The following is a 22,052-nucleotide window of genomic DNA, read 5'->3' as shown; positions in this document are numbered from 1 at the left end:
ACAGCCAACTGGCAAATTTGTGTTACCCTCAGTGGTTTTGAGGTGTACAACCATCCACACCCCATTTCTGCTTCCCATCTACTTTAAAATAATCTTGTGGCCAGCTCCAGGGATACAGCAAGATATGTGATATTTAGAATTTGGCTTGCTTCAAATTCTCATCTTGTCTATTCCAGGACCTTGAACTTCAAGGTTTAGCACAGATACAGCTGGGCTCCCAAGTTTATAGTTTTCACAAGAGAGAAAGCTATAATCAAAACTGTAAAGACAACTTTCATTACACCCCCCAGTTTTAATTAACTAAAAAATAAGTGTTGTCCCTCTGAAGAATTTCTTCAAGATTGATTCTTATCTTTTTCTTTTCTGGAAGTTGGAGGAAATTCTGTTCAGTTGCTTTTAAGCTAAATAGGTGGGGGGAAACACATGGCATTTCCCCCTTTTTTGTTTAAAAACACCCTACTTTTTTAACAGTGATAATTAAAATAATAGCTGGACTTCACATATGATTGCCTAGTTATAATATCAGTTTAATAGAAAATAATTTGTACAGGTGATTAAAAGCTGTGTATTCCACACATACAGCAAACATTTGTAATAAATATAAAAAGATATATAACTTCTTATACAACTATGCCTACCGAGGTTTCTGGAGCTACAGAAAACTCAGCTACACAACTGCTGCTGTGCCAGGGTTGTTTTTCCTGGCTCTTTTGTGTTTTTTTATGACAAAAACCAAAGAACCTTTTACTCTCAAGGAAATGAAATGCGGATGCTTACACAAATGCTACTGCGTGGCCTAATTCTAACATAACTCCATTGATTTCTGGGGAATTACTCCAGACTCACACTTGGGTGAGAAGAAAATCAGGTTCTAAATGTTATTCAAGGTTGAGACTGCAGAAAAATAAGGAAGCAATGTTAAAGCACAGAGAGCAGTATTACCTCACTCAGATTACATGTAACCAGCACTTCTGAGTACTGGTCAATCTTCCCCTCTTAAAAAGCCTTTCTCTCCCACTATCACAGGTTGATTGGCCCCGGTAAGAAGGAATAGGTCCATTCACCTGTGACTAATTAGTTACCTCTCAATGGGTCCTGATAGAAAGCATCTGTTAGCTATAACAACCTGGGCAGCAGCTGTAGCCCCTGCCAGCAGAAGCTTGCCTGAGCAACTATAGGGAGGTAAGGGAAAGAGCAAATAGAGAGAAAGAATGGGGGAGAGTTGGCCTAGATAAAGGGGAAGATCTGACTCAGAAAAGGGCAGGCTAACCCCCAGAAAAGAGGGTGATTCTGGAGGTGCTCAGCAGGACTCACAGCCAAAGAAGGCTGGGGAATCTGCTTGCAGAAGTCCTGAAGTAAGGGTTATGGCAAAACACTTTTAAGAAGCTTTAAGAATGGCCAGCAGGATGGAAACCCTGGAATATAGGCACAAGAAACATGAACAGGGATTATTATCTCTCGGGAAGGTGACCTGGAGAGGAGGGATTGGTAACTCGTGAACTGTTGTCTTTTCAGCTTATTTTAATTTGGGGTTTGTGAACTATTGCTCTGGGACCTGTGAATAGATATGCACTGACTTTAAGTGATGCCCCAAAACAGGGCTCTGATTTGACTAAAAGGGACATCCATTATTTACTGGGGGGGTGAGATGGCTGAGACTGGTTTGTGGCAGGAAGGATGGGCAACTCAGTTGGCTCTGAGGACTGCAGAAGGTGAAATTGAGGCAGGATGCACCTGCTGTGCTGCAGTCAGCTGCTTGATGGGCCCCTGGCAGGGTGACTCTCATGAAGAGGCATTCTCAGTTAAGACCCTCTTGTAATAATAGCACTGCTGACTCTGTTGCTGAGGCTACTGGGCCAGCCCATGGAGCGGGGATTAGGTGCTTTGGTGTATATACTAAGGAAATAATAGCATCTCTCTCTCAAGTATACTTTACATCTCTAAAAATGTAACTGTAATGTAGACCAGCAGCCATTTTGTTCTCAGAGTTGCTGCAGCTTATGTAGAGGCAATACACACTGTGCTCTCTCATGAACACTTTAATTTTGTTCTTCCTAGTTGACTTTGAAAGTTGTCATTAAAAGCCATTGAAACTGGAAGTATATGGTTGCCTGCATTGCTACGGTCATAGAAGGAGCAACTTAACAGCACTTCATGCTATGAATGGATGTGTCTTTGGGCATGTCAGTTCTGTAGTGCCACCTGTGGTACTGTGAGCACTCCTTGTCTCAATTTCCCCTCATCTAGGCATTCTGTCTTTCCCAGGGATTTCTTGTGGCTCAGGCAGAGTTACTGTCCGAGATCAACTCCTTTCTGAGGAACAAAAGACCCAAACCAACAGAAGATTCTTGTGCCCTGTTTGGGCTCATCTTCAGCCCTCCCTACAGCCTCTGGTCCCAGTCTCTTCTGGGTTACTTTTAAGACACACTCTCTCTCTCTCTCTCTCTCTGGTACAGAGCACAGACTCCCATGCTCCTTCCCTGGAGTACCCTCATGCAGTCTCAGCCCCTGTGAACTACCTTTCTGCCTTAGTTGTTTCCATGGACTCCTTCCACAGAACTATCCTCACTCCCTGTGATTTCTCTCTCAAACAGACTTTTCTCAACCCTTTTATGAGGCCCTGGTGTGTCAGGATGTCACCTGATCCCAATTAGTCCAACCCCATTAGGGGCAGGCCACTCTGTTATCACCTTTCAGTCTGTATTAGAAGATCAGATTCTATTCTATGATCATCTATTTGGAATCTGGGGATGGGTAGGTGCAAGCCTGCCCACAGCTAAAGGCTCCTCCTCCCACCCTAAGGAGAGGAGCTAGCAGACCCAGATCCCAAGCAATTCCAGGTAACAACTAATGAGAAAACCAGGTTGGGTGTGAGGGTCAGAATCAAGAATCCAGAAAAGGACACCAAGCAGAGAATCCTGGTCAGTGCCCACTGCTCCTCAAAGGTGTCTAGGGAGCTGGCGGACATGGGCCAAAGGAACTCTGCCCGGATACGTGATCTGAGGGAGGAGGGGTTCTCGCATTCTTCTCTTGAAGCTATTGCACTCTGAATAAATTACTTGCATAGTAATTGGCAGAGGAAATTGAACTTGGGTCACCTACACCCTAACCACCAGACTAGAGAATCATTCCCACGCACTCTTTTCCTGGCCCAATATTCATTGTCATTATGAATTGCCACAGTGAATGATAATAAATAGTCACTGGGCCAGGAAAAAGGTGAGTGAGTCCAGCCTAGTAGGTAGGATGTGCACCTAGCCCAAGTTCAAGTCCCTCCTCCATAGCAGGTGGGGGAATTGAACCTGGGTCTCCCCCATCCTAGGAGAGTTTGCTAACCACTAGGCTAAAAGCAGGGCACCTTCTCTTTTGGCCATCTTGTGACTCCCCATGAAAAATTGAATTGCTTTGGTAATGTAAAAACACTGATTTTTTTTGTCATTACCAAAACACTTTGGGAGGTTTTCAGTTCAGCTGAAACTATTTGGTGAATCTGTGAGTAGTTTCAGGCTTGAGCACAACTGCATCTTTCAGCAAATAAACCATTTGCCAAAAAAACTTTGTTCAGCTCTACACAAGAATAGGAATATATTGGCCTAGTAGGGCTACAGTGCTGCTAACATTTGGCCTTATTTCTAACAAATGGATGAGTTATATCATTACTATCCTGGCCCTGCTCAACTTTTGCTGCTTCCTGCACCCTCGGTGGTAGAAGGAAATAGATGCTGTGTCTCATACTTTGGTAAAGTGCAGAACAAACATGTATGCAGCAAACTCAGGGTACATCTACACTACAGCGGGGAGTCGATTTAAGATACGCAAATTCAGCTACGTGAATAGCGTAGCTGAATTCGACGTATTGCAGCCGACTTACCCCGTTGTGAGGACGGCGGAAAAATCGACTTCTGATGCTTTTTGTCGGCGGCGCTTACTACCACCTCCGCTGGTGGAGTTAGAGCGCCGATTCGGGGATCGATTGTCGCGTCCCGACGGGACGCGATAAATCGATCCCCGAGAGGTCGATTTCTACCTGCCGATTCAGGCGGGTAGTATAGACCAGACCTTAGTCACTTTGAGTGGAGAATTCAGCTGTGCATTGCTGCTACCAACCCTCAAACTAGGATCCTACTGGACCCTAAATAGCTGTTCTGTGACATAAACCAAAGGGAGTCTCTGACCAAACCCGTAAAAGCTGTTCTAAGCTTTCCTCACCCTTTGCGTAACATACAAATCATGAAGCCTCCGTTTTTTTTCATCTTCACAAAAGACTGGTGCACATTACACTTAAGCTTCCACAGACCGAACAGGTGTCTAGTTTTCAGTGGGTCTCTTATGCACTCACCTGTATAAATGCTTTGCTGCATTGACACCACCACATGCTTGGGCATACCGTTGCCTGTGCACAGGTGGTCGTGTTTTCCCCCACAAAACCCATTTGAAAGTGCTATGCATGTACCCATATGCATGGGTGAGCACACTTAAGTGCATGACTAGCGCATGCTGACAAATTTGTGTATGTATGAAGCTGAAGCCAGGGTCAGAAAATCAGACCCTGAGTTTCCTCCTGAATAGGAATGAAATCATAATGTTGCATTCCTTATGGCATATAATCCCATTTATAATATCTCAATATGGTCGATTATAATTATCAATAAATGTCAGCTAGGGAGAAAAAGAAGTGCTACTTTTCCAGCAACTACTTACATAAAAAAATCCTGAAACGCTTTTCTGTTGCTCCTGGACTCTAGACTCACCTTCCCACTGGGAAGTATTATAGACTGGACAGCAGGGGGGCACAAATTTCAGGAGCAGCACAAACTGATGCTATAAAATGACTGGAGACTTTTACCTTGAGATTTGTCAAGATATCCTCTGTTTTTTTTCATACAATAAATAAATGCTAATTGATGAAGCCCTTTATGATTATACGGCGGGAAATTGCTCCCTGCTTTACACATTTTGCAACAGAAGCAATGGGAATGAAATACATCACTGAGCTCTGATGCCGAGTGTACTGATAACCATTCCCATAAGTTAATTATGTGGATAATGTTGCTTTCTAAAATAACATGTCACTCAATGAGCATCTTCTGATGCTATAATTGTTTCCCCAGCAGTGCTGAGTTGAAGTGAATGGTGGGAAACATAGCATTGCTTGTTGACTTATGGAGGTGTTTGGGTACCAAAATAGTAGATGCTTTCTTGGGTTTCTGAAGCATATCTACAGCTATTCATTCTTTGTCAAACTGTTTCAGCCCATTGTCTCAGTGGGTCAGATGCTAATCTCTGCAGAACACAATGGATTTACTTCAGTATCATTAAAGGAATAATTTGAACCAAAATTAAGGATTAGATATTCTTTCCACCATTAAGTACGTGTGAGAATGTATTACATCTCTGACATGTAACATGTTAATCACTACTGATAAAATAAAAAAATCCTTTTACTTTACAAAATCATCTGTAGCAAATATTTATTTTATATTGCAAATCCACTATTGGAATAATAAAGAGCTTCCAAGAGTTAAGTAGCACTTTGTCTTACAGGGGAAATACAGGTACCATACTGTAGTAGAAGGAAATGTTGGCTGTGGTTTTTCCACCCCATCTTTTGCTTGAAAAGATAAAATTTCCAAGTTAATTATCCCTCTCCTCCCTCTCATGTGCACACAAGGCATTTCAAGGTTGCTGGCTACAGCCAACACTCCCCTTATGATCGTGAGAAGCAGACAGTAGTAAAGAACTTCAGTGAAGCTGCGTGGGTGTGAATAAGAGAGTATGACTAAGCCTACGTCTATGCTGCATTGCAGTTCGGACAACAGAGGTTTGAACAGCAGTGTGCACCAAAGAGTGCACTGTTACTCCCCCATGTGGACATTGCAGGCACAAACTAAAAGGTTCCTAGTTTACGTTAATGTAGTCCTGTTGGAAGAGAATGCCATTAATATGAATTAGGAACCTTTTTGTTCACACCCTCATTGTCCACACAGGGGAGTAACAGCACAGCATTTTGGTATGCACTACTATTCACACCTTTGTAATCTGTACTGCAGTACAGTGTAGACATTCCCAGGGTGAGCATTAGTTAAACTTCTTAATAGTGAGGAGACATTCTGGGTAGCAGGCATTGTGTTTGCCATAATGATACTCCATCAGATGATAGATGTTGTATATCTCCAAGTGCTTAATGTGACAGTCTGTACTCTTATGTTCACCCTTTTTACAAGTCTATGATAAATTTTGTACGAAATATGCTTTGTGAGGTGTTATTTGAAAACTCATAATCTGCTGAACATAATTGTCCTGGTAAAATGGTGGCAACGTTATATTTAAAGTTATGAAATTCTACTGTATAAGGCATGTTCCAAGTCTGGGGAAACAGCTTCAGACCAGTTCCCCAAAGACAAAAGGCTAGCCAACACCTCAGCCAAACATCAATGTAATCAAATGAACTATCACCTAGTTAAGCGGCCATTCTTTGACAGGACAAAGGGTGTAAGTGAAAAATTTACATCTGGCAAAGGAACAGATTTGCTGTCACCTGAACCCTATGATTTTTAAAGAGGAGAAAAAGGATATAAATATGAGGAACAGAGGCCCCAAATCACCTCTCTCCCCTCATCTCTAATCATAGGATCAACAACATTTGAAAGACAAAGGAGGCATCAATGAACTGGGGAAGGGGTCTAAGTACTTAGTAGGACTAAGTATTATTTAGACCATCCCTAGGTTTGTCTAACCTGTTCTTAAAAACCTCTAGTGATGGATATTGAACAACCTCCCTAGGCAATTTATTCCAGTGCTTAACTACGCTTACAGGAAGTTTTTCCTAATGTCCAACATAAACCACCTTTGTTTCAATGTAAGCCCATTGCTTCTTATCCTAACCTCAGAGGTTAAGGAGAAATGGGGTAATTTTGGGCCAATGGAGAATTTTGCAGAAATTAATGTTATGCACACATAATTTATTTTTCCCCACAGAAATGGGCTGCAATGCTGCTAGCCACCACTAGGGGTTGCTGGACCCAGGAGAGCCCAGTTTGCAAATAAAAGACAAGGCTGAAGGGGAGAGGGAGGGAACTGGAGGGTTCCCGGCAGCTGCAGTTCCCAGCACACCCTGAAGGAATAAGGAGGCGACGCGCAAGAAACTCTGTGCAAGCCCGGGACCCAGCATTAGGCTGTTTTTCCATCTGGATCCCTGGGCTCTGGAGAGAGAAGGGTGTGAGTGTCTGGGTCTGGGGGGGGGGGAGAGCTGTAGCTGGCCTCTGGGGGTAGAGGATGTGAGTGTCTGGGCTGGGGGGAGGGGTGTGAGACTTTGGGCCGGGGAGAGTTCCACAGCTGGTCTCTGTGGGGGGGGGGGCAGAGAAACAGGAACTGGGTTGTCGTAGGGGTTTCTTTAACTCTCTACTCCTGTGGAAATTTTTGTGCATGTGTCTGTATTGTTATAGACATACTTGCTGACAGGTCTTTTGAAATAAATTACCAAAATAATTGAAACTGGAGAGATTATATAGTGTTACTTTGACAAATAAAATTTGCAGAATTTTAAAATATTGTATGCAGAATTTGTAATTTTTTGGTGTATAATTCCCCCAGGAGTATTTTATGTACATGAAAATGGTTATCATGGCTCACCTCAGGGCCTGGCTACACTTGCAGATGTAGAGTGCTGTAAGTTAAACCAGCCCTCAGAGACCGTAGTAGGGAAAGCGCTGCAATGTTTCCACACTGTCAGATTCAAGCACACTGGAGTGGCCACATTAGCAGCTCTTGCAATGGCCACAGAGAGCAGTGCATTGTGGTAGCTATCCCAGCATGCAAGTGGCTTCTATGTGCTTTTCAAATGGGGTGGGTGGGTTAGAGTGTGACAGGGAGTGTGTGGTGTGTATGTGGGGGGAGAGAGAGTGAGTTATGGGGGAGCTGAGAGCATATCAGCATGCTGTCTTGTAAGTTGAAACAGCAGCAGACCCTCCTTCCCCCCGCCTCTCTCTCTCACACACAGCATTCCACAGTAATGGTTTGCTTTGTCCCAGAGAAGATAAGCATGCCAGCTGTTAGAAACGGAGCTTTGAAAGGGCATATCCGCATTCTTGCAAATATTCCAAAACAATTGACTTAAAGGGATTATGGGACGTTTCCGGAGGCCGATCAGAGCGCAGTAATGCAACACCTCGTTCACACTGACACCCAGGAGTTTCAGCCGAGGCGCACCAAGCGTTATGCTTCTTCTGGAGGTGGATTACCAGGAGCGCTCCAGCTGCAGAGTCCAGGAGCTCTAAGTGCCTTGTCAGTGTGGATGGGTCATGAGTTAGGGCGCCCAGGGCTGCTTTAATGCACTCTAACTTGCAAGTGTAGCCATGCCCTCAGTCTTCTCTTCTCCAGACTAAATAAACCCAAATTTTTCAATCTTCCCTCATAGGTCATGTTTTCTAGACCTGTAATCATTTTTGTTGCTCTTCTCTGGACTTTCTCCAATTTGTTTACATCTTTCCTGAAATGTGGCACCCAAAACTGGACACAGTACTCTAGTTGAGGTCTAATCAGTGCGGAGTAGAGCGGAAGAATTACTTCTCATGTCTTGCTTACAACACTCCTGCTAATACATCACAGAATGTTTGCTTTTTTGCAACAGTGTTACACTGTTCACTCATTTAGCTTGTGATGCAGTATGACCCCCTGATCCCTTTCTGCAGTTCTCCTTCCTAAGCAGTCATTTCCCATTTTGTATGTGTGCAACTGATTGTTCTTTCCTAAGTGGAATACTTTGACATTTATCCTTATTGAATTTCACCTATTTTTTTTTTCAGCCTATTTCTCCAGTTTGACAAGATCATTTTGAATTTTAATCCTTGTGATGTTACACTCTATGATTTTATGAAAATATGCTAATGAGTGTGAATGTAATGTAACTGGAATATGCTTTATGCAAAAGGTCTCTTGTAAGGTATCATTACAACGCTTATAATCTACTGAGTGTGGTCATCCCATTTGTATAAATGTATCACTCTTGTATCTGAAACTAGAAATATGAAATATAACTCTGATCTTATTGTAATTATGCAAAGTGTGGGCCATTAATGGTGGCTTGGAACTTGATGGCTTCCATTAACCAGGAGAATTGTTATATATGGCTCTGTTTACTTGTAAGTCTTCCTGCATACATGTGTGCTGGCAAGTGGGTAATGAAGGCTTACAGTGACATGTGATCATGTCACCTGAGCTGGAATCCATCTTTAACCTGGTGCTTTTCCATTTAGGAGGAGGGGTGGGAATCCAGAGAGGGACAAAGGATTTCCCGCCTTGTACAAAAGATATATAAGGGAGTGGAACAGAACAAAGCGGGCTGCAATCATGAGAAATCCCCTAGCTAGTACCTGAGCTGGAACAAGGACTGTACCAGGGGAAAGGATTGGGCCCAAACTAGGAAGGCGTCCAGTCTGTGTTAGAAGCTTATTGAAACATCTCTGAGCGTGAGACTTCATCTGTAATCACTTTCTTACTGTATTAGGCTTAGACTTGCGGGTTTTATTTTATTTTGCTTGGTAATACACTTTGTTCTGTCCTTACTTGGAACCATTTAAATCCTACTTTTTGTATTTAATAAAATCACTTTTTACTTATTAATTAACCCAGAGTATATATTAATACCTGGGGTGGGGGGGGCAAACAGTTGTGTATATTTCAATGTTATAGAGGGCGAACAATTTATGAGTTTACCCTGTATAAGCTTTATACAAGGTGAAAGGGATTTATTTGGGGTTTGGACCCCATTGGGAGTTGGGTATCTGAGTGCTGGAGACAGGAGCACTTCTTAAGCTGTTTTCAGTTAAGCCTGCAGCTTGTGGGGGACGTGGTTCAGACTTGGATCTGTGTTTGCAGCAGGCAAGCGAGTCTGGTTCAAACCAGGCAAGGGACTGAAGTCCCAAGCAGCCAGGGAAAATAGGCTCAGAAGTAGTCTAGGCACATCAGGTGACAGTCCCAAAGAGGGTTTCTGTGATCTAACCCACCACAATCCTATCCTCCAAAACACTTGCAACCCCTCCCAGCTTGGTATCATCTGCAAACTTTATAAGTGTACTCTCTCTGTCATTATCTAAATCATTGATGAAGATATTGAATAGAACTGGACCCAGAACTGATCCCTGCAGAACCCCACTTGATATGCCCTTCCAGCTTGAGTGTGAACCACTGATAATTACTCTGTGGGAATGGTTTTCCAACCAGTTATACAGCCAACCTAGCTCCAGATAGGTTCTATTTCCCTAGTTTGTTTATGAGAAGGTCGTGCAAGACAGTATTAAAAGCCTTTTACTAAAGTCAAGATATACCACATCTACTGCTTCCCCCCCTATGCACAAGGCTTGTTACCCTGTCAAAGAAAGCTATTAGGTTGGTTTGACATGATTTGTTGTTGTCAGCATGGATTTGTCTGTTACTTATCACCTTATTATCTTCTAGGTGTCTGCAAATTGATTGCTTAATTATTTGTTCCATTATCTTTGTGGATACTGAAGTCAAGCTGATTAGTCTGTAATTCCCCGGGTTGTTCTTATTTCCCTTTTTGTAGATGGGCAGTATATTTGCCCTCTTGGTTAAGCCAGGGTGATCTCTGCCATACTTTCTATCTTTCCTACACAGTGGGAGGTTTGCTCTTGTGCCCTTAATAATGTCTCTTTGAAAAACTGCCACTCTCTTGAACTGTTTTTCCCTTTAGACTTGCTTCCCATGGAATCTTACCTACCAACTCCCTGAGTTTTCTAAAGTCTGCCTTCTTGAAATCCATTTATTGTGCTGCTTTCCCTCCTGCCATTCCTTAGAATCATGAACTCTACCATTTCATGATCATTTTCACCTAACTGTCTTCCATTTTCAAATTTTCAACCAGTTCCTCCCTATTTGTCAAAATCAAATCTAGAACAGCCTCTCCCTGGTAGCTTTCTCCACCTTCTGAACTAAAAAGTTGTCTCCAATACATTCCAATAACTTGTGCCCTGCTGTGTTAATCTGTGCCCTGATAATATGTGCCCTGCTGTGTTATTTTCCCCAGCAGATCTCTGGGTAGTTGAAGTTCCCCATCACCACGAAGTCCTGTGCTTTGGATGTTTTTAAAACAGTGTCAACCACCTCTTCTTCCTGGTTAGATTGCTGAAGACTGTGTGAGAGCTAGCCAGGAGTGGTTGCTCTCATAGTGAAACAGTGTAAAAGGCACCCACGTTGGAGAAGTGAAGGGCCACAACTGTCCAACAGTCCAAATAGTACCCTGGGGAATGTTACCTAAGTAAGCCTCAGAACACCCTAAGAGGAATGCATTACCAGTCTGCCTATGTTATATAAGAGACAATTGAACAGAAAGGAAAAGACAAGTAATTTAAATCATGCCTGGCCGGGTTCCGCAACTGTTCCTCACCTTGAGGAGTATTTACTCAAGTATGTAATCTTATTGACTTAAATGGATTTATTCACATAAAAGTGCTAATCGAAGTGAGTAAAGGTTGCAGAATCTGGTCCAAAGTGAGTATTTTGAGAGCTGGACATTGGACTCAGGAATTCTGATTCCCAGGGTCTTGCTTTAACCAACAGACTCACCCTTATAATTACCAACATTGCTGTGTAGCACCTGGAAATTGTAGGTTTTAATACATCATTCTGTTTTTAAAACTACAAGAATGTAAATGTGTGTACATAAAATTTCAGTATGTGTTCTTTGTTCTCAGCTTTAGTCCCGTGGCAGATGGAGGGAAAAAAAATTGGTTCAGATGTGCGGTAGGGGGGACTAGATGCAAAGAAAATTATCCTGAGGAGAAACACAGAACTATCAGAAGTTATTACATTTTCTTTAGCAGTCAGTGGACCCAATTGAAGGTGTTTTTTTTTTTTTTTTTTGTATTATTCTAGTTTGTGTACAATCATTTTGGGTGACTGGACAACAAAATGGCATATGAAATTTAATGTTGATAAATGCAAAGTAATGCACATTGGAAAACATAGTCCTAACTATACATATACAATGATGGGGTCTAAATTAGCTGTTGCACTCAAGAAAGAGAACTTGGAGTCGTTGTGGATAGTTCTCTGAAATCATCCACTCAATGTGCAGCGGCAGTCAAAAAAGCAAACAGAATGTTGGGAATCATCGAGAAAGGGATAAATAATAAGACAGAAAATATCACATTGCCTCTATATAAAGCCCTGGTACGCCCACACCTTGAATACTGCATGCAGATGTGGTCGGCCCATCTCAAAAAAGATATATTGGGGAAAAAGTTCAGAAAAGGGCGACAAAAATTATTAGGGGTATGGAACGACTTCCCTATGAGGAGAGATTAATAAGACTGGGACTTTTCAGCTTGGAAAAGAGGTGACTAAGGGGGATATGATAGAGGTCTATAAAATCATGAGTGGTATAGAGAAAGTAAATAAGGAAGTGTTATTTACTCCTTCTCATAATACAAGAATCAGGGGTCGCCAAATGAAATTAATAAGTAGCAGGTTTAAAACAAACACAAGAAAGTATTTTTTTCACGCAACGCACTGTGAACCTCTGGAACTCCTTGCCAGAGGGTGTTGTGAAAGCCAATACTATAACGGGGTTCAAAAGGGAGCTAGACAGATTCATGGAAGATAGGTCCATCAATGGCTATTAGCCAGGATGGGCAGGAATGGTGTCCCTAGCCTCTGTTTGCCAGAAGCGGGGATTGGGTGACAGGTTATCCTCAAATGATAGATCCCCTATCTGTTCATTCCCTTTGGGGCACCTTCCATTGGCCACTGTCAGAGGACAGGATACTGGGCTTGATGGACCTTTGGTCTGACCCAGTATGGTCGTTCTTATGTTCTTATTTTGAGATAACACAAGCTGATTCCCAAGCTACTAGGAGAATGACAAAATACCTTTGTGAAACATTGGCACCAACCACCATACAGGGGCTCAATATTTCGAGCCAAATTTTTGTTTGTAAAGGATTTCAACAAGTTTGAGAAAAGAAATTTTGTTGTTTAACAAATGATCTTTCAACAGTGAACTGAAACTGTACTGTATTGTTCTAAGATGTTGCCAACTTTCAAACATATAGTTGGGATTCTGTACATCCCTGCTTCATTTCCGTATTCATTCTTATTTAGTTAATCTACATGGTATTTATCAAGGATTAACCTCACTATACACTGCCTCACAATAACGATAGTGGAAACTGCAATAGGCTCTATTAACATCTTTCTACTAGTCTCTTGATTTTAATTGTTGGACCAATAGCACTAGTACAATCAATTTGAAAAATTTACTCTTGCATTTTCACTAGCATGAGCCGTAGCTTGACTGCAGCTATTAACAAACCACCATCAGGCAGAGCTACATTAAGAAAGGCAGAAGGTTCACTCCCCTAAGCATCAAAGGCAGCAGACATTTATGCTTTTGTATGTGGAGGAAAATTTTTTTACCCTTTTTAGTGTCTGTGCAGAGCCAGCCATAATTTGGCCACAGCTGTGCATGATTAGATACCTTACAGAGGATTCAGAATCTTGGAGTGGGGAGAGTCCACCAGTGTATAAGAACCAAGACATTTTTAGCTTCTAGCATATTGCAGAAGAGCTACATCACTGAACACCGCTAATGCAACAGCTGCTGCCACTTGTGCTGCCAGGAACACTGTTGCTCTTAGGTGACACTTCACATTGTCAAGTCCTGGATCAAGTGGCCAACACAGAATGTTTATGGATGAGGAAAACTAATTTCAGTTCCCAAATGTCTTTAATCAGAGGCTGTCTCTAATTATTACTGAGTCCTCCATGGCTGTGGAGTTTTGAAGAGGTACCTTGTAAAAGAAGATGTGTATGGAATAAAATCCTGGAGTAAATCAATACCGTAATTGATAATATACTAAGAGGAAAACTAAGAAATGCAAATAAGCTGGTATGGTGCAGGATGAAATTTCTCAACCTCAAAATAGTAAATGTCTGATATATTTGTAGTTTGCAGTGTTGTTGTAAAGTTTTGTAATATATTTTACAATATAAACCCAAATGGCGTAGTACCATCTTATACTTTGTTTATGGACTAAACCTCATCCTGTTACTGACTAGGTAAAATGCTGTCATGGTGTACTATCCTTTAAGGAATTGTCTGGCACTTACAGCCAGGGCAAGGCAGGGGGAATACTTCATTGCACTAGGCTTGCTTCAGCTGTAAGTTCCAGACTGCTCTGTTAAGGGCTAGCACACCCTGCCATGTATGCCATCCGCAGTTTAGGAATGCTGGAGTAGTGCAGTACAGTACTGTACAGCATTATTTTATATACTACCTGTATCCTGAAACACTTTGTAGTGAAAACTTAGGCTATGTCTACACTACCACTGATCTCGTTATAATTTGCGTCTCTCAGCCGTGTGAATAAGCCACCCCCCTGAGCATGGGCAGTGGGTGAACTGCCAGCTCAGGGAGATTAGCCCCAGACCGGGCTCACCCCTCCTGCCCAAGGCTCTGCGCCTCCCTTCCCCCACCAGAGCCCAAACCCCCTCACTCCCTCTCCCTGAGCACCGGGCAGGCGGCATGTGGCCCCCACTACTCCCTGAGTACCGGGCGGGAGGTGCGTGGCCACCCCCAAGCACCAGGCAGGTGGGTGGTGCACGTTGCCCCCCCCCCCCAGCCCCTGAGCAATGGGCGGGTGGGAGGCGCGCTGCCACCCCTGAGCACTGGGTGGGTGGGGCACCCCTCCCTCTGAGCACAGGGCAGCAGTCCCAGTGCCAGCAGCGCCCCCTCCGAGCAATGGGCGGTGCAGCCTCAGTGCCCAGGGGCCACCCAGCACTGGGTAACCCCAGCCACCCCAAACCCTAGTCCCAGCAGGCTTCCCGGAAGACAAGTAGCCTGCCTGGGCTCAGGCTAAGGGGGAAAGGCAAGCAGGGGGCCTTGGGGAGGAGTGTAGGTGGGGCCATGCCAGGCTGTTTGGGGAGGCATAGCCTTCCCCAGCCTATGATACACGCCGCCCATGCCCCTGCGCGACATTAATTACACCACCGAAGTGCCACTGTGGACAACACTATGTCAGCAGGAGAGCTTCTCCTGTGACATAGCTGCCTCCACTCGTTGGAGGTGGATTAATTAAGTGAACAGGAGAGCTGTCTTCTGTTGGCTTAGAGCACCTATACGAGAGTATAAACTCTAGTGTAGCCATAGCCTTAGAGATAAATAATGGCAGAGGGAAAGAGGAATTAAGAGGTTTATAGTTTTTGTTTTAAGGCTAGAAGAGACCATTATGCTAATTTAGTCCAGGGGTGGGTAAACTTTTTGGCCTGAGGACCACAGCTGGGTATGGAAATTGTATGGTGGGCCATGAATGCTCATGAAATTGGGGGTTGGGGTACGAGAGGGGGTGAGGGCTCTGGGGTGCGGCCAGAAATGAGGTCAGCACGCAGGAGGGGGCTCCAGGATGGGGCAGGGGGTTGAGAGGGGGTGAGGGCTCCGGCTGGAAGTGTGGGCTCTGGGCTGGGGCCAGGGATGAGGGGCTTGGGGTGCAGGAGGGGGCTGCAGGCTGGAGGTGGAGCAGAGGGGTATGGAGTATGGGAAGGGGCTCTGGGCTGAGGCAGGAGGTGTGGGATGGGGTATCAGCTGAGATATTCGGAGTGTGGGCTGGGGCTCGGGCTGGGGCTGAGGGGTTCAGAGTGCAGGATGGGGCTCCAGGCTGGGGCAGGGGTTTGGAGTGCAGGGGGTGTGAGGGCTCTGGCTGGGGGTGCGGGCTCTGGGGTAGGGCTGGGGATGAGGGGCTTGGGGTGCAGGAGGGTGCTCTGACTGGGACCGAGGGTTCGGAGGGCAGGAGCGGGATCAGGACTCGAGTAGGGGGTTGGGGTGCAGGTGAAGGTCAGGGGGCTGGTTCCAGGTGGCACTTACCTCAAGCAGTTCCCAGAAGTAGCGGCATGCCCCCCCTGGAGGCACGGCCAGTCGGCTTTGCACGCTGCCCCATCCGCAGGTGCCGCTCCTGCATCTCCCATTGGCCGTGGTTCCTGGACAACAGGAGCTGCAGAGTCGGCACTTTGGGTGGGGACAGCGTGCAGAGCCCCCTGGATGCCCCTATGTGTAGGAGCCTGAGGGGGGACATGCCGCTGCTTCTGGGAGCTACGCAGAGTCATGATACGCACGGAGTGGGGCAAGCCCCTGACCTGCTCCCCAGCGGGAGCTCGAGGACCGGATTAAAAGATCTGACAGGCTGGATATGGCCCATGGGCTGTAGTTTGCCTCCCCACCCTCGATCTAGTCTGACCTGCATACCACAGGCTATAGCATTTAGCTAAGTGATACAGGCAAAGAAAAAAGATGTGAATGGAGTTTGAGAGCTGATAAATGATTAAGAAAGGCTGTTCCAGATGCCATGAGTTGCAATGGAGAAGACTCTTGCACCAGAAATGGCTAGAGGGAGGAACAGAGATCAGGCCAGTGTTAGATGGGAATAGAAAATGGGGATGGCAATAGAGAGACAAGATCGATGATAGGCTGGAATGAGTCCGTGGACAGTTTTCCCATATGTAAAAGACCTACAGACTTTAACTGAGCATATTGATATTGAAATTAAAACACATGGGCTATGACTTAAAAATAGGAACCAGGGCCGTAACTGGGCTGGGGGTGGGGCAGAGGGTGAGTGGGGCAGCCTCCCAGAGTGCAAAGCCGAAGGGGTGGAAAAATGACAGGAAAGAAACAATAGGGGGTGCAAATATGCTTATATTCATAGAATATCAGGGTTGGAAGGGACCTCCGGAGGTTATCTAGTCCAACTCCTGCTCAAAGCAGGACCAATCCCCAGACAGATTTTTACTCCAGTTCCCTAAATGGCCCCCCTCAAGGACTGAACTCATAAGCCTGGGTTTAGCAGGCCAATGCTCAAATCACTGAGCTATCCCTCCCCCTTGCTCGCCCTGGGCACTAAAATGCCTAGTTATGGCTCTGATAGGAACCCAAAATTAGACTTAAATCCCTGGCTAGGTTTTCAAAATGCTGGATAACCTTTTGAATGCTTAGGACTTTTGAAATTCAGGTTATTTGGATATTCAACTATTGATTTAGGAGCTCAATTTTAGGGTCCTGTTTTTAAAATCTTGCCATAAACTACAGCTACCCCTAAAAGGCTGCATAAGCACTGCTGCAGGATGAAACACAAACCAAATACAAACCCAACTGTTAAATCCAAATAATAAACACAATCTTTTGTCCCCTGAGGATCACCAAAATGGTCTCTGGCAGATTAACAACTGGAGCAACTGCTGGAAAGTTCAGCTCCAGGAGCTGACAGCAATATCCTAGCTGATTGTAACTACTATGTGAGAATAGAAGATTAGACAAGTGGATGGCCTCATCAATTGGGTATAGGTATTTGACAAAGGTGCAGGGCCTCATCAGTCCTTGCTCCCTGAAAAGCTGTGAGATGGCTCTGCAAGTCTCGTTGGAGGGTGTAATGGGGTGAGACCAAGTGGGTATGGGGTTGTATGGTGGCCCTAACTACCCATGGCCCCTGTATTTAGTCCTTCATGCAATATATTTCTATTTCTAAATGGAACAAGACTATAGCAAGAGGTCTTTATTCAGGTCATTCAATACATATATGCATATATTAAGCTATAGTTACAGAGAGAAAGGAGGATCCAGTGGTTAGGGCACTAGCTTAGAACTTAAGAAACCCAGGTTCTATTCCCTGCTCTCACAGGCTTTGAGGTCACTTTCTTTCAAGTCACTTAATCTTTTTATGCCTCAGTTCCCCATTTGTAAAATAGGGACGCTCATACCTCACAGGGTCTTGTGAGGATATACAATGGTAATGGGAGTAAATAAGTACCTAAGTGACAGATTTGTGTTTGATTGTGGTGGAAGATTACACTGATTTCCCAGTACAAGGTAGAGTAAGGCCGCTGCACCAAATTTTTGAGAGATTATGGTATCAGATACTGTAATACTGAGCACCATGTAAATACGTAAGATCAAAAGATAGAATAGATGGAGTTAGGGACCTATATCTATGTTCAGAACTTAAATAAGTGGCTTAATTTTTCAAAGGAGCCTAAATATGAATGGAAGTATCTAATTTCAGGGTACCTCATTTAGTAAGTTTATTCCTGAAATCTAACGTGTTGGCCCAAGAGGGTTGGTTCTACCTGCTGCTCTCACTGAAAAATGTCACAGCAATAAGGCTGCATTGGTAGGCAGACATCAAAAAAGGATGAACAGGAAAATATTGGTTTGAAGAAATTGTTTAGAAACAGTTAATTTCCATCAGATCCCTTGTAGCACTGACCAGATCCCCCAAAATGGGGTTATCTGGCACGTAATTCCTCCTGCTCTCAGGTGAGACTTTTCAAAGAAGTGTCCATGTTTGTATTCTTTGTTATAATGTACTCCTTTGTGCTGATTCGTGCTCTTTTCCCTTTATTACATTTTGAACTTTTATAACTGCTCAGTTACACTCACATACTCATCAGCTAAGTGACTCATTGCGTATTGCTTAACCCACAATGATGAATATTGATTTTTATATCATGTGTTTAGGACAGGGAGCGTTACTTTGCAGAAGTCTTGCTATAAATAAAAAGTAGCTGGGGCACCCTTTATCATCATAAACTTCTTGTGATTCAATGTTTGACTCACGATTTTCTGCCTCTCAGTTGGCATCACCTTCACGGCCTTTCACACCATACTCTCTCACCACCTACATCTCAGCTTTCTCTTCCTCCTACTCGCCCTCTTGCTCATTATATTCCTTCCAGTCCTCCTCTTACTGCTCCCTTCATCTCCTTCTCCCATTCTCGGCTTTGCTCCTTCTCTCTGTTGCCTCTTATGTTTGGAACAGCTGTTCATCTACCTCTTGAATACCAAATGCCTTCCTGGACTCCTTCAAAGCCCTCTTCAAAACATCCTGCATGAGTCTCTTGAACCTTGATTTTCCCAGTGTTGTTAATAAAATTCTCCCATACCTGACCGGCTTTGTTTTTGTTGATGTAAAATGGTAAGGTTTTCAGGGCATGGCCCTGGTCTTACTTGTTTTGTAAAGCACCATGTATGCTACTGGCACCCTGATCTTACTTGTTTTGTAAAGCACCATGTATGCTACTGGCACTATACAAATAATATTCTGGCAGATGTCACCAGTGTTGCTGTTGCACATAATCTTCTGAGTTCTTTTTCTTAGTGTGCGAGCAAATGTTCGGTCCTGGGAAGACATGCTGTGTTGTTCTTAGGGTTTTGTTATGCAAGGTTCTGATCTGTACAGAGGCAGTGGCCCTTGGAAAGGGATCTGTGCAAGCAGCAGCTGTTCAGAATGTTGCCAAGTTATCCACTGGTGTCAGAACTGATGTCAGAGGAAGGAGTAATAATTAACTAATCTCCCCACTGCTGCTCCCAAGTGGATAGGGTCATTAGAAAGATGCCAGGTTTGGGGATTAAAATCTGTGTGTCTCTTATATCCCAAACTTTTTTTAAAGGTGAGTAATAGACCAAACCCCATATATTGTTTGGTTTCATTTGTTGCTTAATTTAATTATGCCAAAAGGCATATAGCATCAAAAACATGTGGATTCCTGCAGTAACAAGCAAACTACTAAAACACTAGTTTTGTTATGTGACTAGATTTAGCCTGTCTTAGAATCAGAATTTCTCTCTGGCAGAGCTGGAACAAGGAAATAAAGAAAATTGCAATACTGTTAGGCAGAATAATAGGAGCTATTAGATCTCTGTTTTGAAGACAGACTGGCACTGCTTTTCACAAGCCTGGTTGTGTCTTAACCTCTAGCCCCTGAAGAAAGAAATCTCTCTTTTTACTGAGAATGATTGTCTAGTGGTATCCAGATTCTGAAGAATATAAGCAGCAGGCAACAAATTTAGGGCCCAATGCTGCAAAATTTGCTGTCCACAACAGATATTCTGACATGGAAAGACTAAGGAAGATCAGACTAAGAGCTCAAGGGAGATCAGTAGCTGAGCTAGTGATCATGAGGAAAGAAAGCACTGAGAGGGAACCACTAGGAAGAAGGACGAGGCATGTATCCTAACTGATAGTTTCAAATTGAGGAAATACTTGCATAGCCTTACTGACCATAATTCTGGCATTGTTTCAGATATTGTGATATTTTTCCAAGAAGACGTTTCAATTAAATTCACACAATATTTCCATTGCAATTAGCCATTGTGCCCTCTTCGATACTTAAACTACCCACCAGAATGCCTCTTCCTTTCACAAGGGGAAATACTTATTATTTTCTTTCATTTCTTGCTGTTGCAGTTCTTGTGTATAATAAAGCCATCTCCCCAGAGTATTACACTCAACTCTGACCCCATAGCTATTCTTATTTGCATGCTCCCAGGTGTCACTCTTAAAGACATGGTCACACATATTGCATTTATGATGAGTTGTGCTGAACACTATTTAAATTTCTCCTCCATGCTCCATGTTTAGGTCAGACAAGTACTGGGAAAAGCAGAAGGAAAACTTTTTTAAAACTTCATTTGATTTCATGGTATTTATAGACAGTTAATTCATTGTCTGATGAAATTGTGACAACAGAGTTAATTCAACCAACTGACATTCAGGTTGAATTCAGTGAATACATTTGGGGGAAAAAATTAAAAGCAAAAATGTCTGAAATGTCAATTTTGGAAATGATGTTATCCCACTTTCACACACAAAGAAACTGAGGCATAGAGCCTTGTCAGGTTGAGGTGAAACATGTCCTTGTTACTGTTCCCTTCGTCCTCCTTCTCTTGCTCTATATGGTTGATCACAGTCCACTGTTGCATCCTGTTGGAATGTGAGCTCTTTGCATAGTGCCTAGTAAAAGGGGGCATTGGTTTCTTTACTATAATACCTATAACAAAATTGGAGCCACAAAGGAAGCCAATGCAGGCCTTGGAGCACTGGTATACAGGATCTCTCTGGTCAAGCCAGGAATCAAGCAGGCTACTATTGTCACTGATTAAATCTCAGGTGTTTGCTTTGCTTAGGGGTGGTTGTAGTTCTGCAAGAGAATTTAAGAGAAATCCCCTCTTAGATTCCGTTCTTGGATTCCTACCGTGCTTTGAGGGGGTGGCAGCAGATGGCAGCTTTCATTCATTCTCTCGCAAAACAAAATAAAAGCATTAATAAAAACAATAATAATGTATTTCATCTCTAACATAAGCTGATACATTCCGGGAGAAGATGATCTAATAAGTCTTCCCCAGCTCTAACTTCTAGGATTTTTCCCATCTTTGTCTGTTTTTCTAATAAAGAAAAAAACAACGTGTTCCACGTTCTGCAATGGAACAATAGAGAACAGTGTTTGCTGCATATTTACATAACTTTTTTAACATGGTGCGGCGTAAGTGAACATAAGAACATAAGAATGGCCCTACTGTTAGACCAAAGGTCCATCTAGCCCAGTATCCTGTCTTCCGACAGTGGCTAATGCCAGGTGCCCCAGAGGGAATGAACAGAACAGGTAATCATCAAGTGATCCATCCACTGTCGCTTATTCCCAGCTTCTGGCAAATAGAGGCTAGGGACACCATTTCTGCCCATCCTGGCTAACAGCCATTAATGGACCTATCCTCCATGAATTTATCTAGTTCTTCTTTGAACCCTGTTATGGTCTTAGCCTTCACAACCACCTCTGGCAAGGACTTCCACAGATTGACTGTACGTTGTATGAAGAAATACTTCCTTTTATTTGTTTTAAACCTGCTGCCTATTAATTTCATAGTTCTTGTGTTATGAGAAGTAGTAAACAACACTTCCTTATCTACTTTCTCTTCACCAGTCATCATTTTATAGACCTCAATCATATCTCCCCTTAGTCGTCTCTTTTCCAAGCTGAAAAGTCCCAGTCTTATTAATCTCTCCTCATATAGAAGCCGTTCTATACCCCTAATCATTTTTGTTGCCCTTTTCAGAACTTTTTCCAATTCCAGTATATCTTTTTTGAAATAGGGGACTACATCTGCACACAGTATTCAAGATGTAGGCATACCATAGTTTTATATAGAGGCAACATGATATTTTTTGTCCTATTATCTATCCCTTTCTTAATTATTCCCAGCATTCTGTTGT

Source organism: Malaclemys terrapin, chromosome 6, assembly GCF_027887155.1.
Source record: "Malaclemys terrapin pileata isolate rMalTer1 chromosome 6, rMalTer1.hap1, whole genome shotgun sequence".
NCBI classification, from domain to species: domain Eukaryota; kingdom Metazoa; phylum Chordata; order Testudines; family Emydidae; genus Malaclemys; species Malaclemys terrapin.
Note: the sequence above shows the minus strand (reverse complement) of the source record.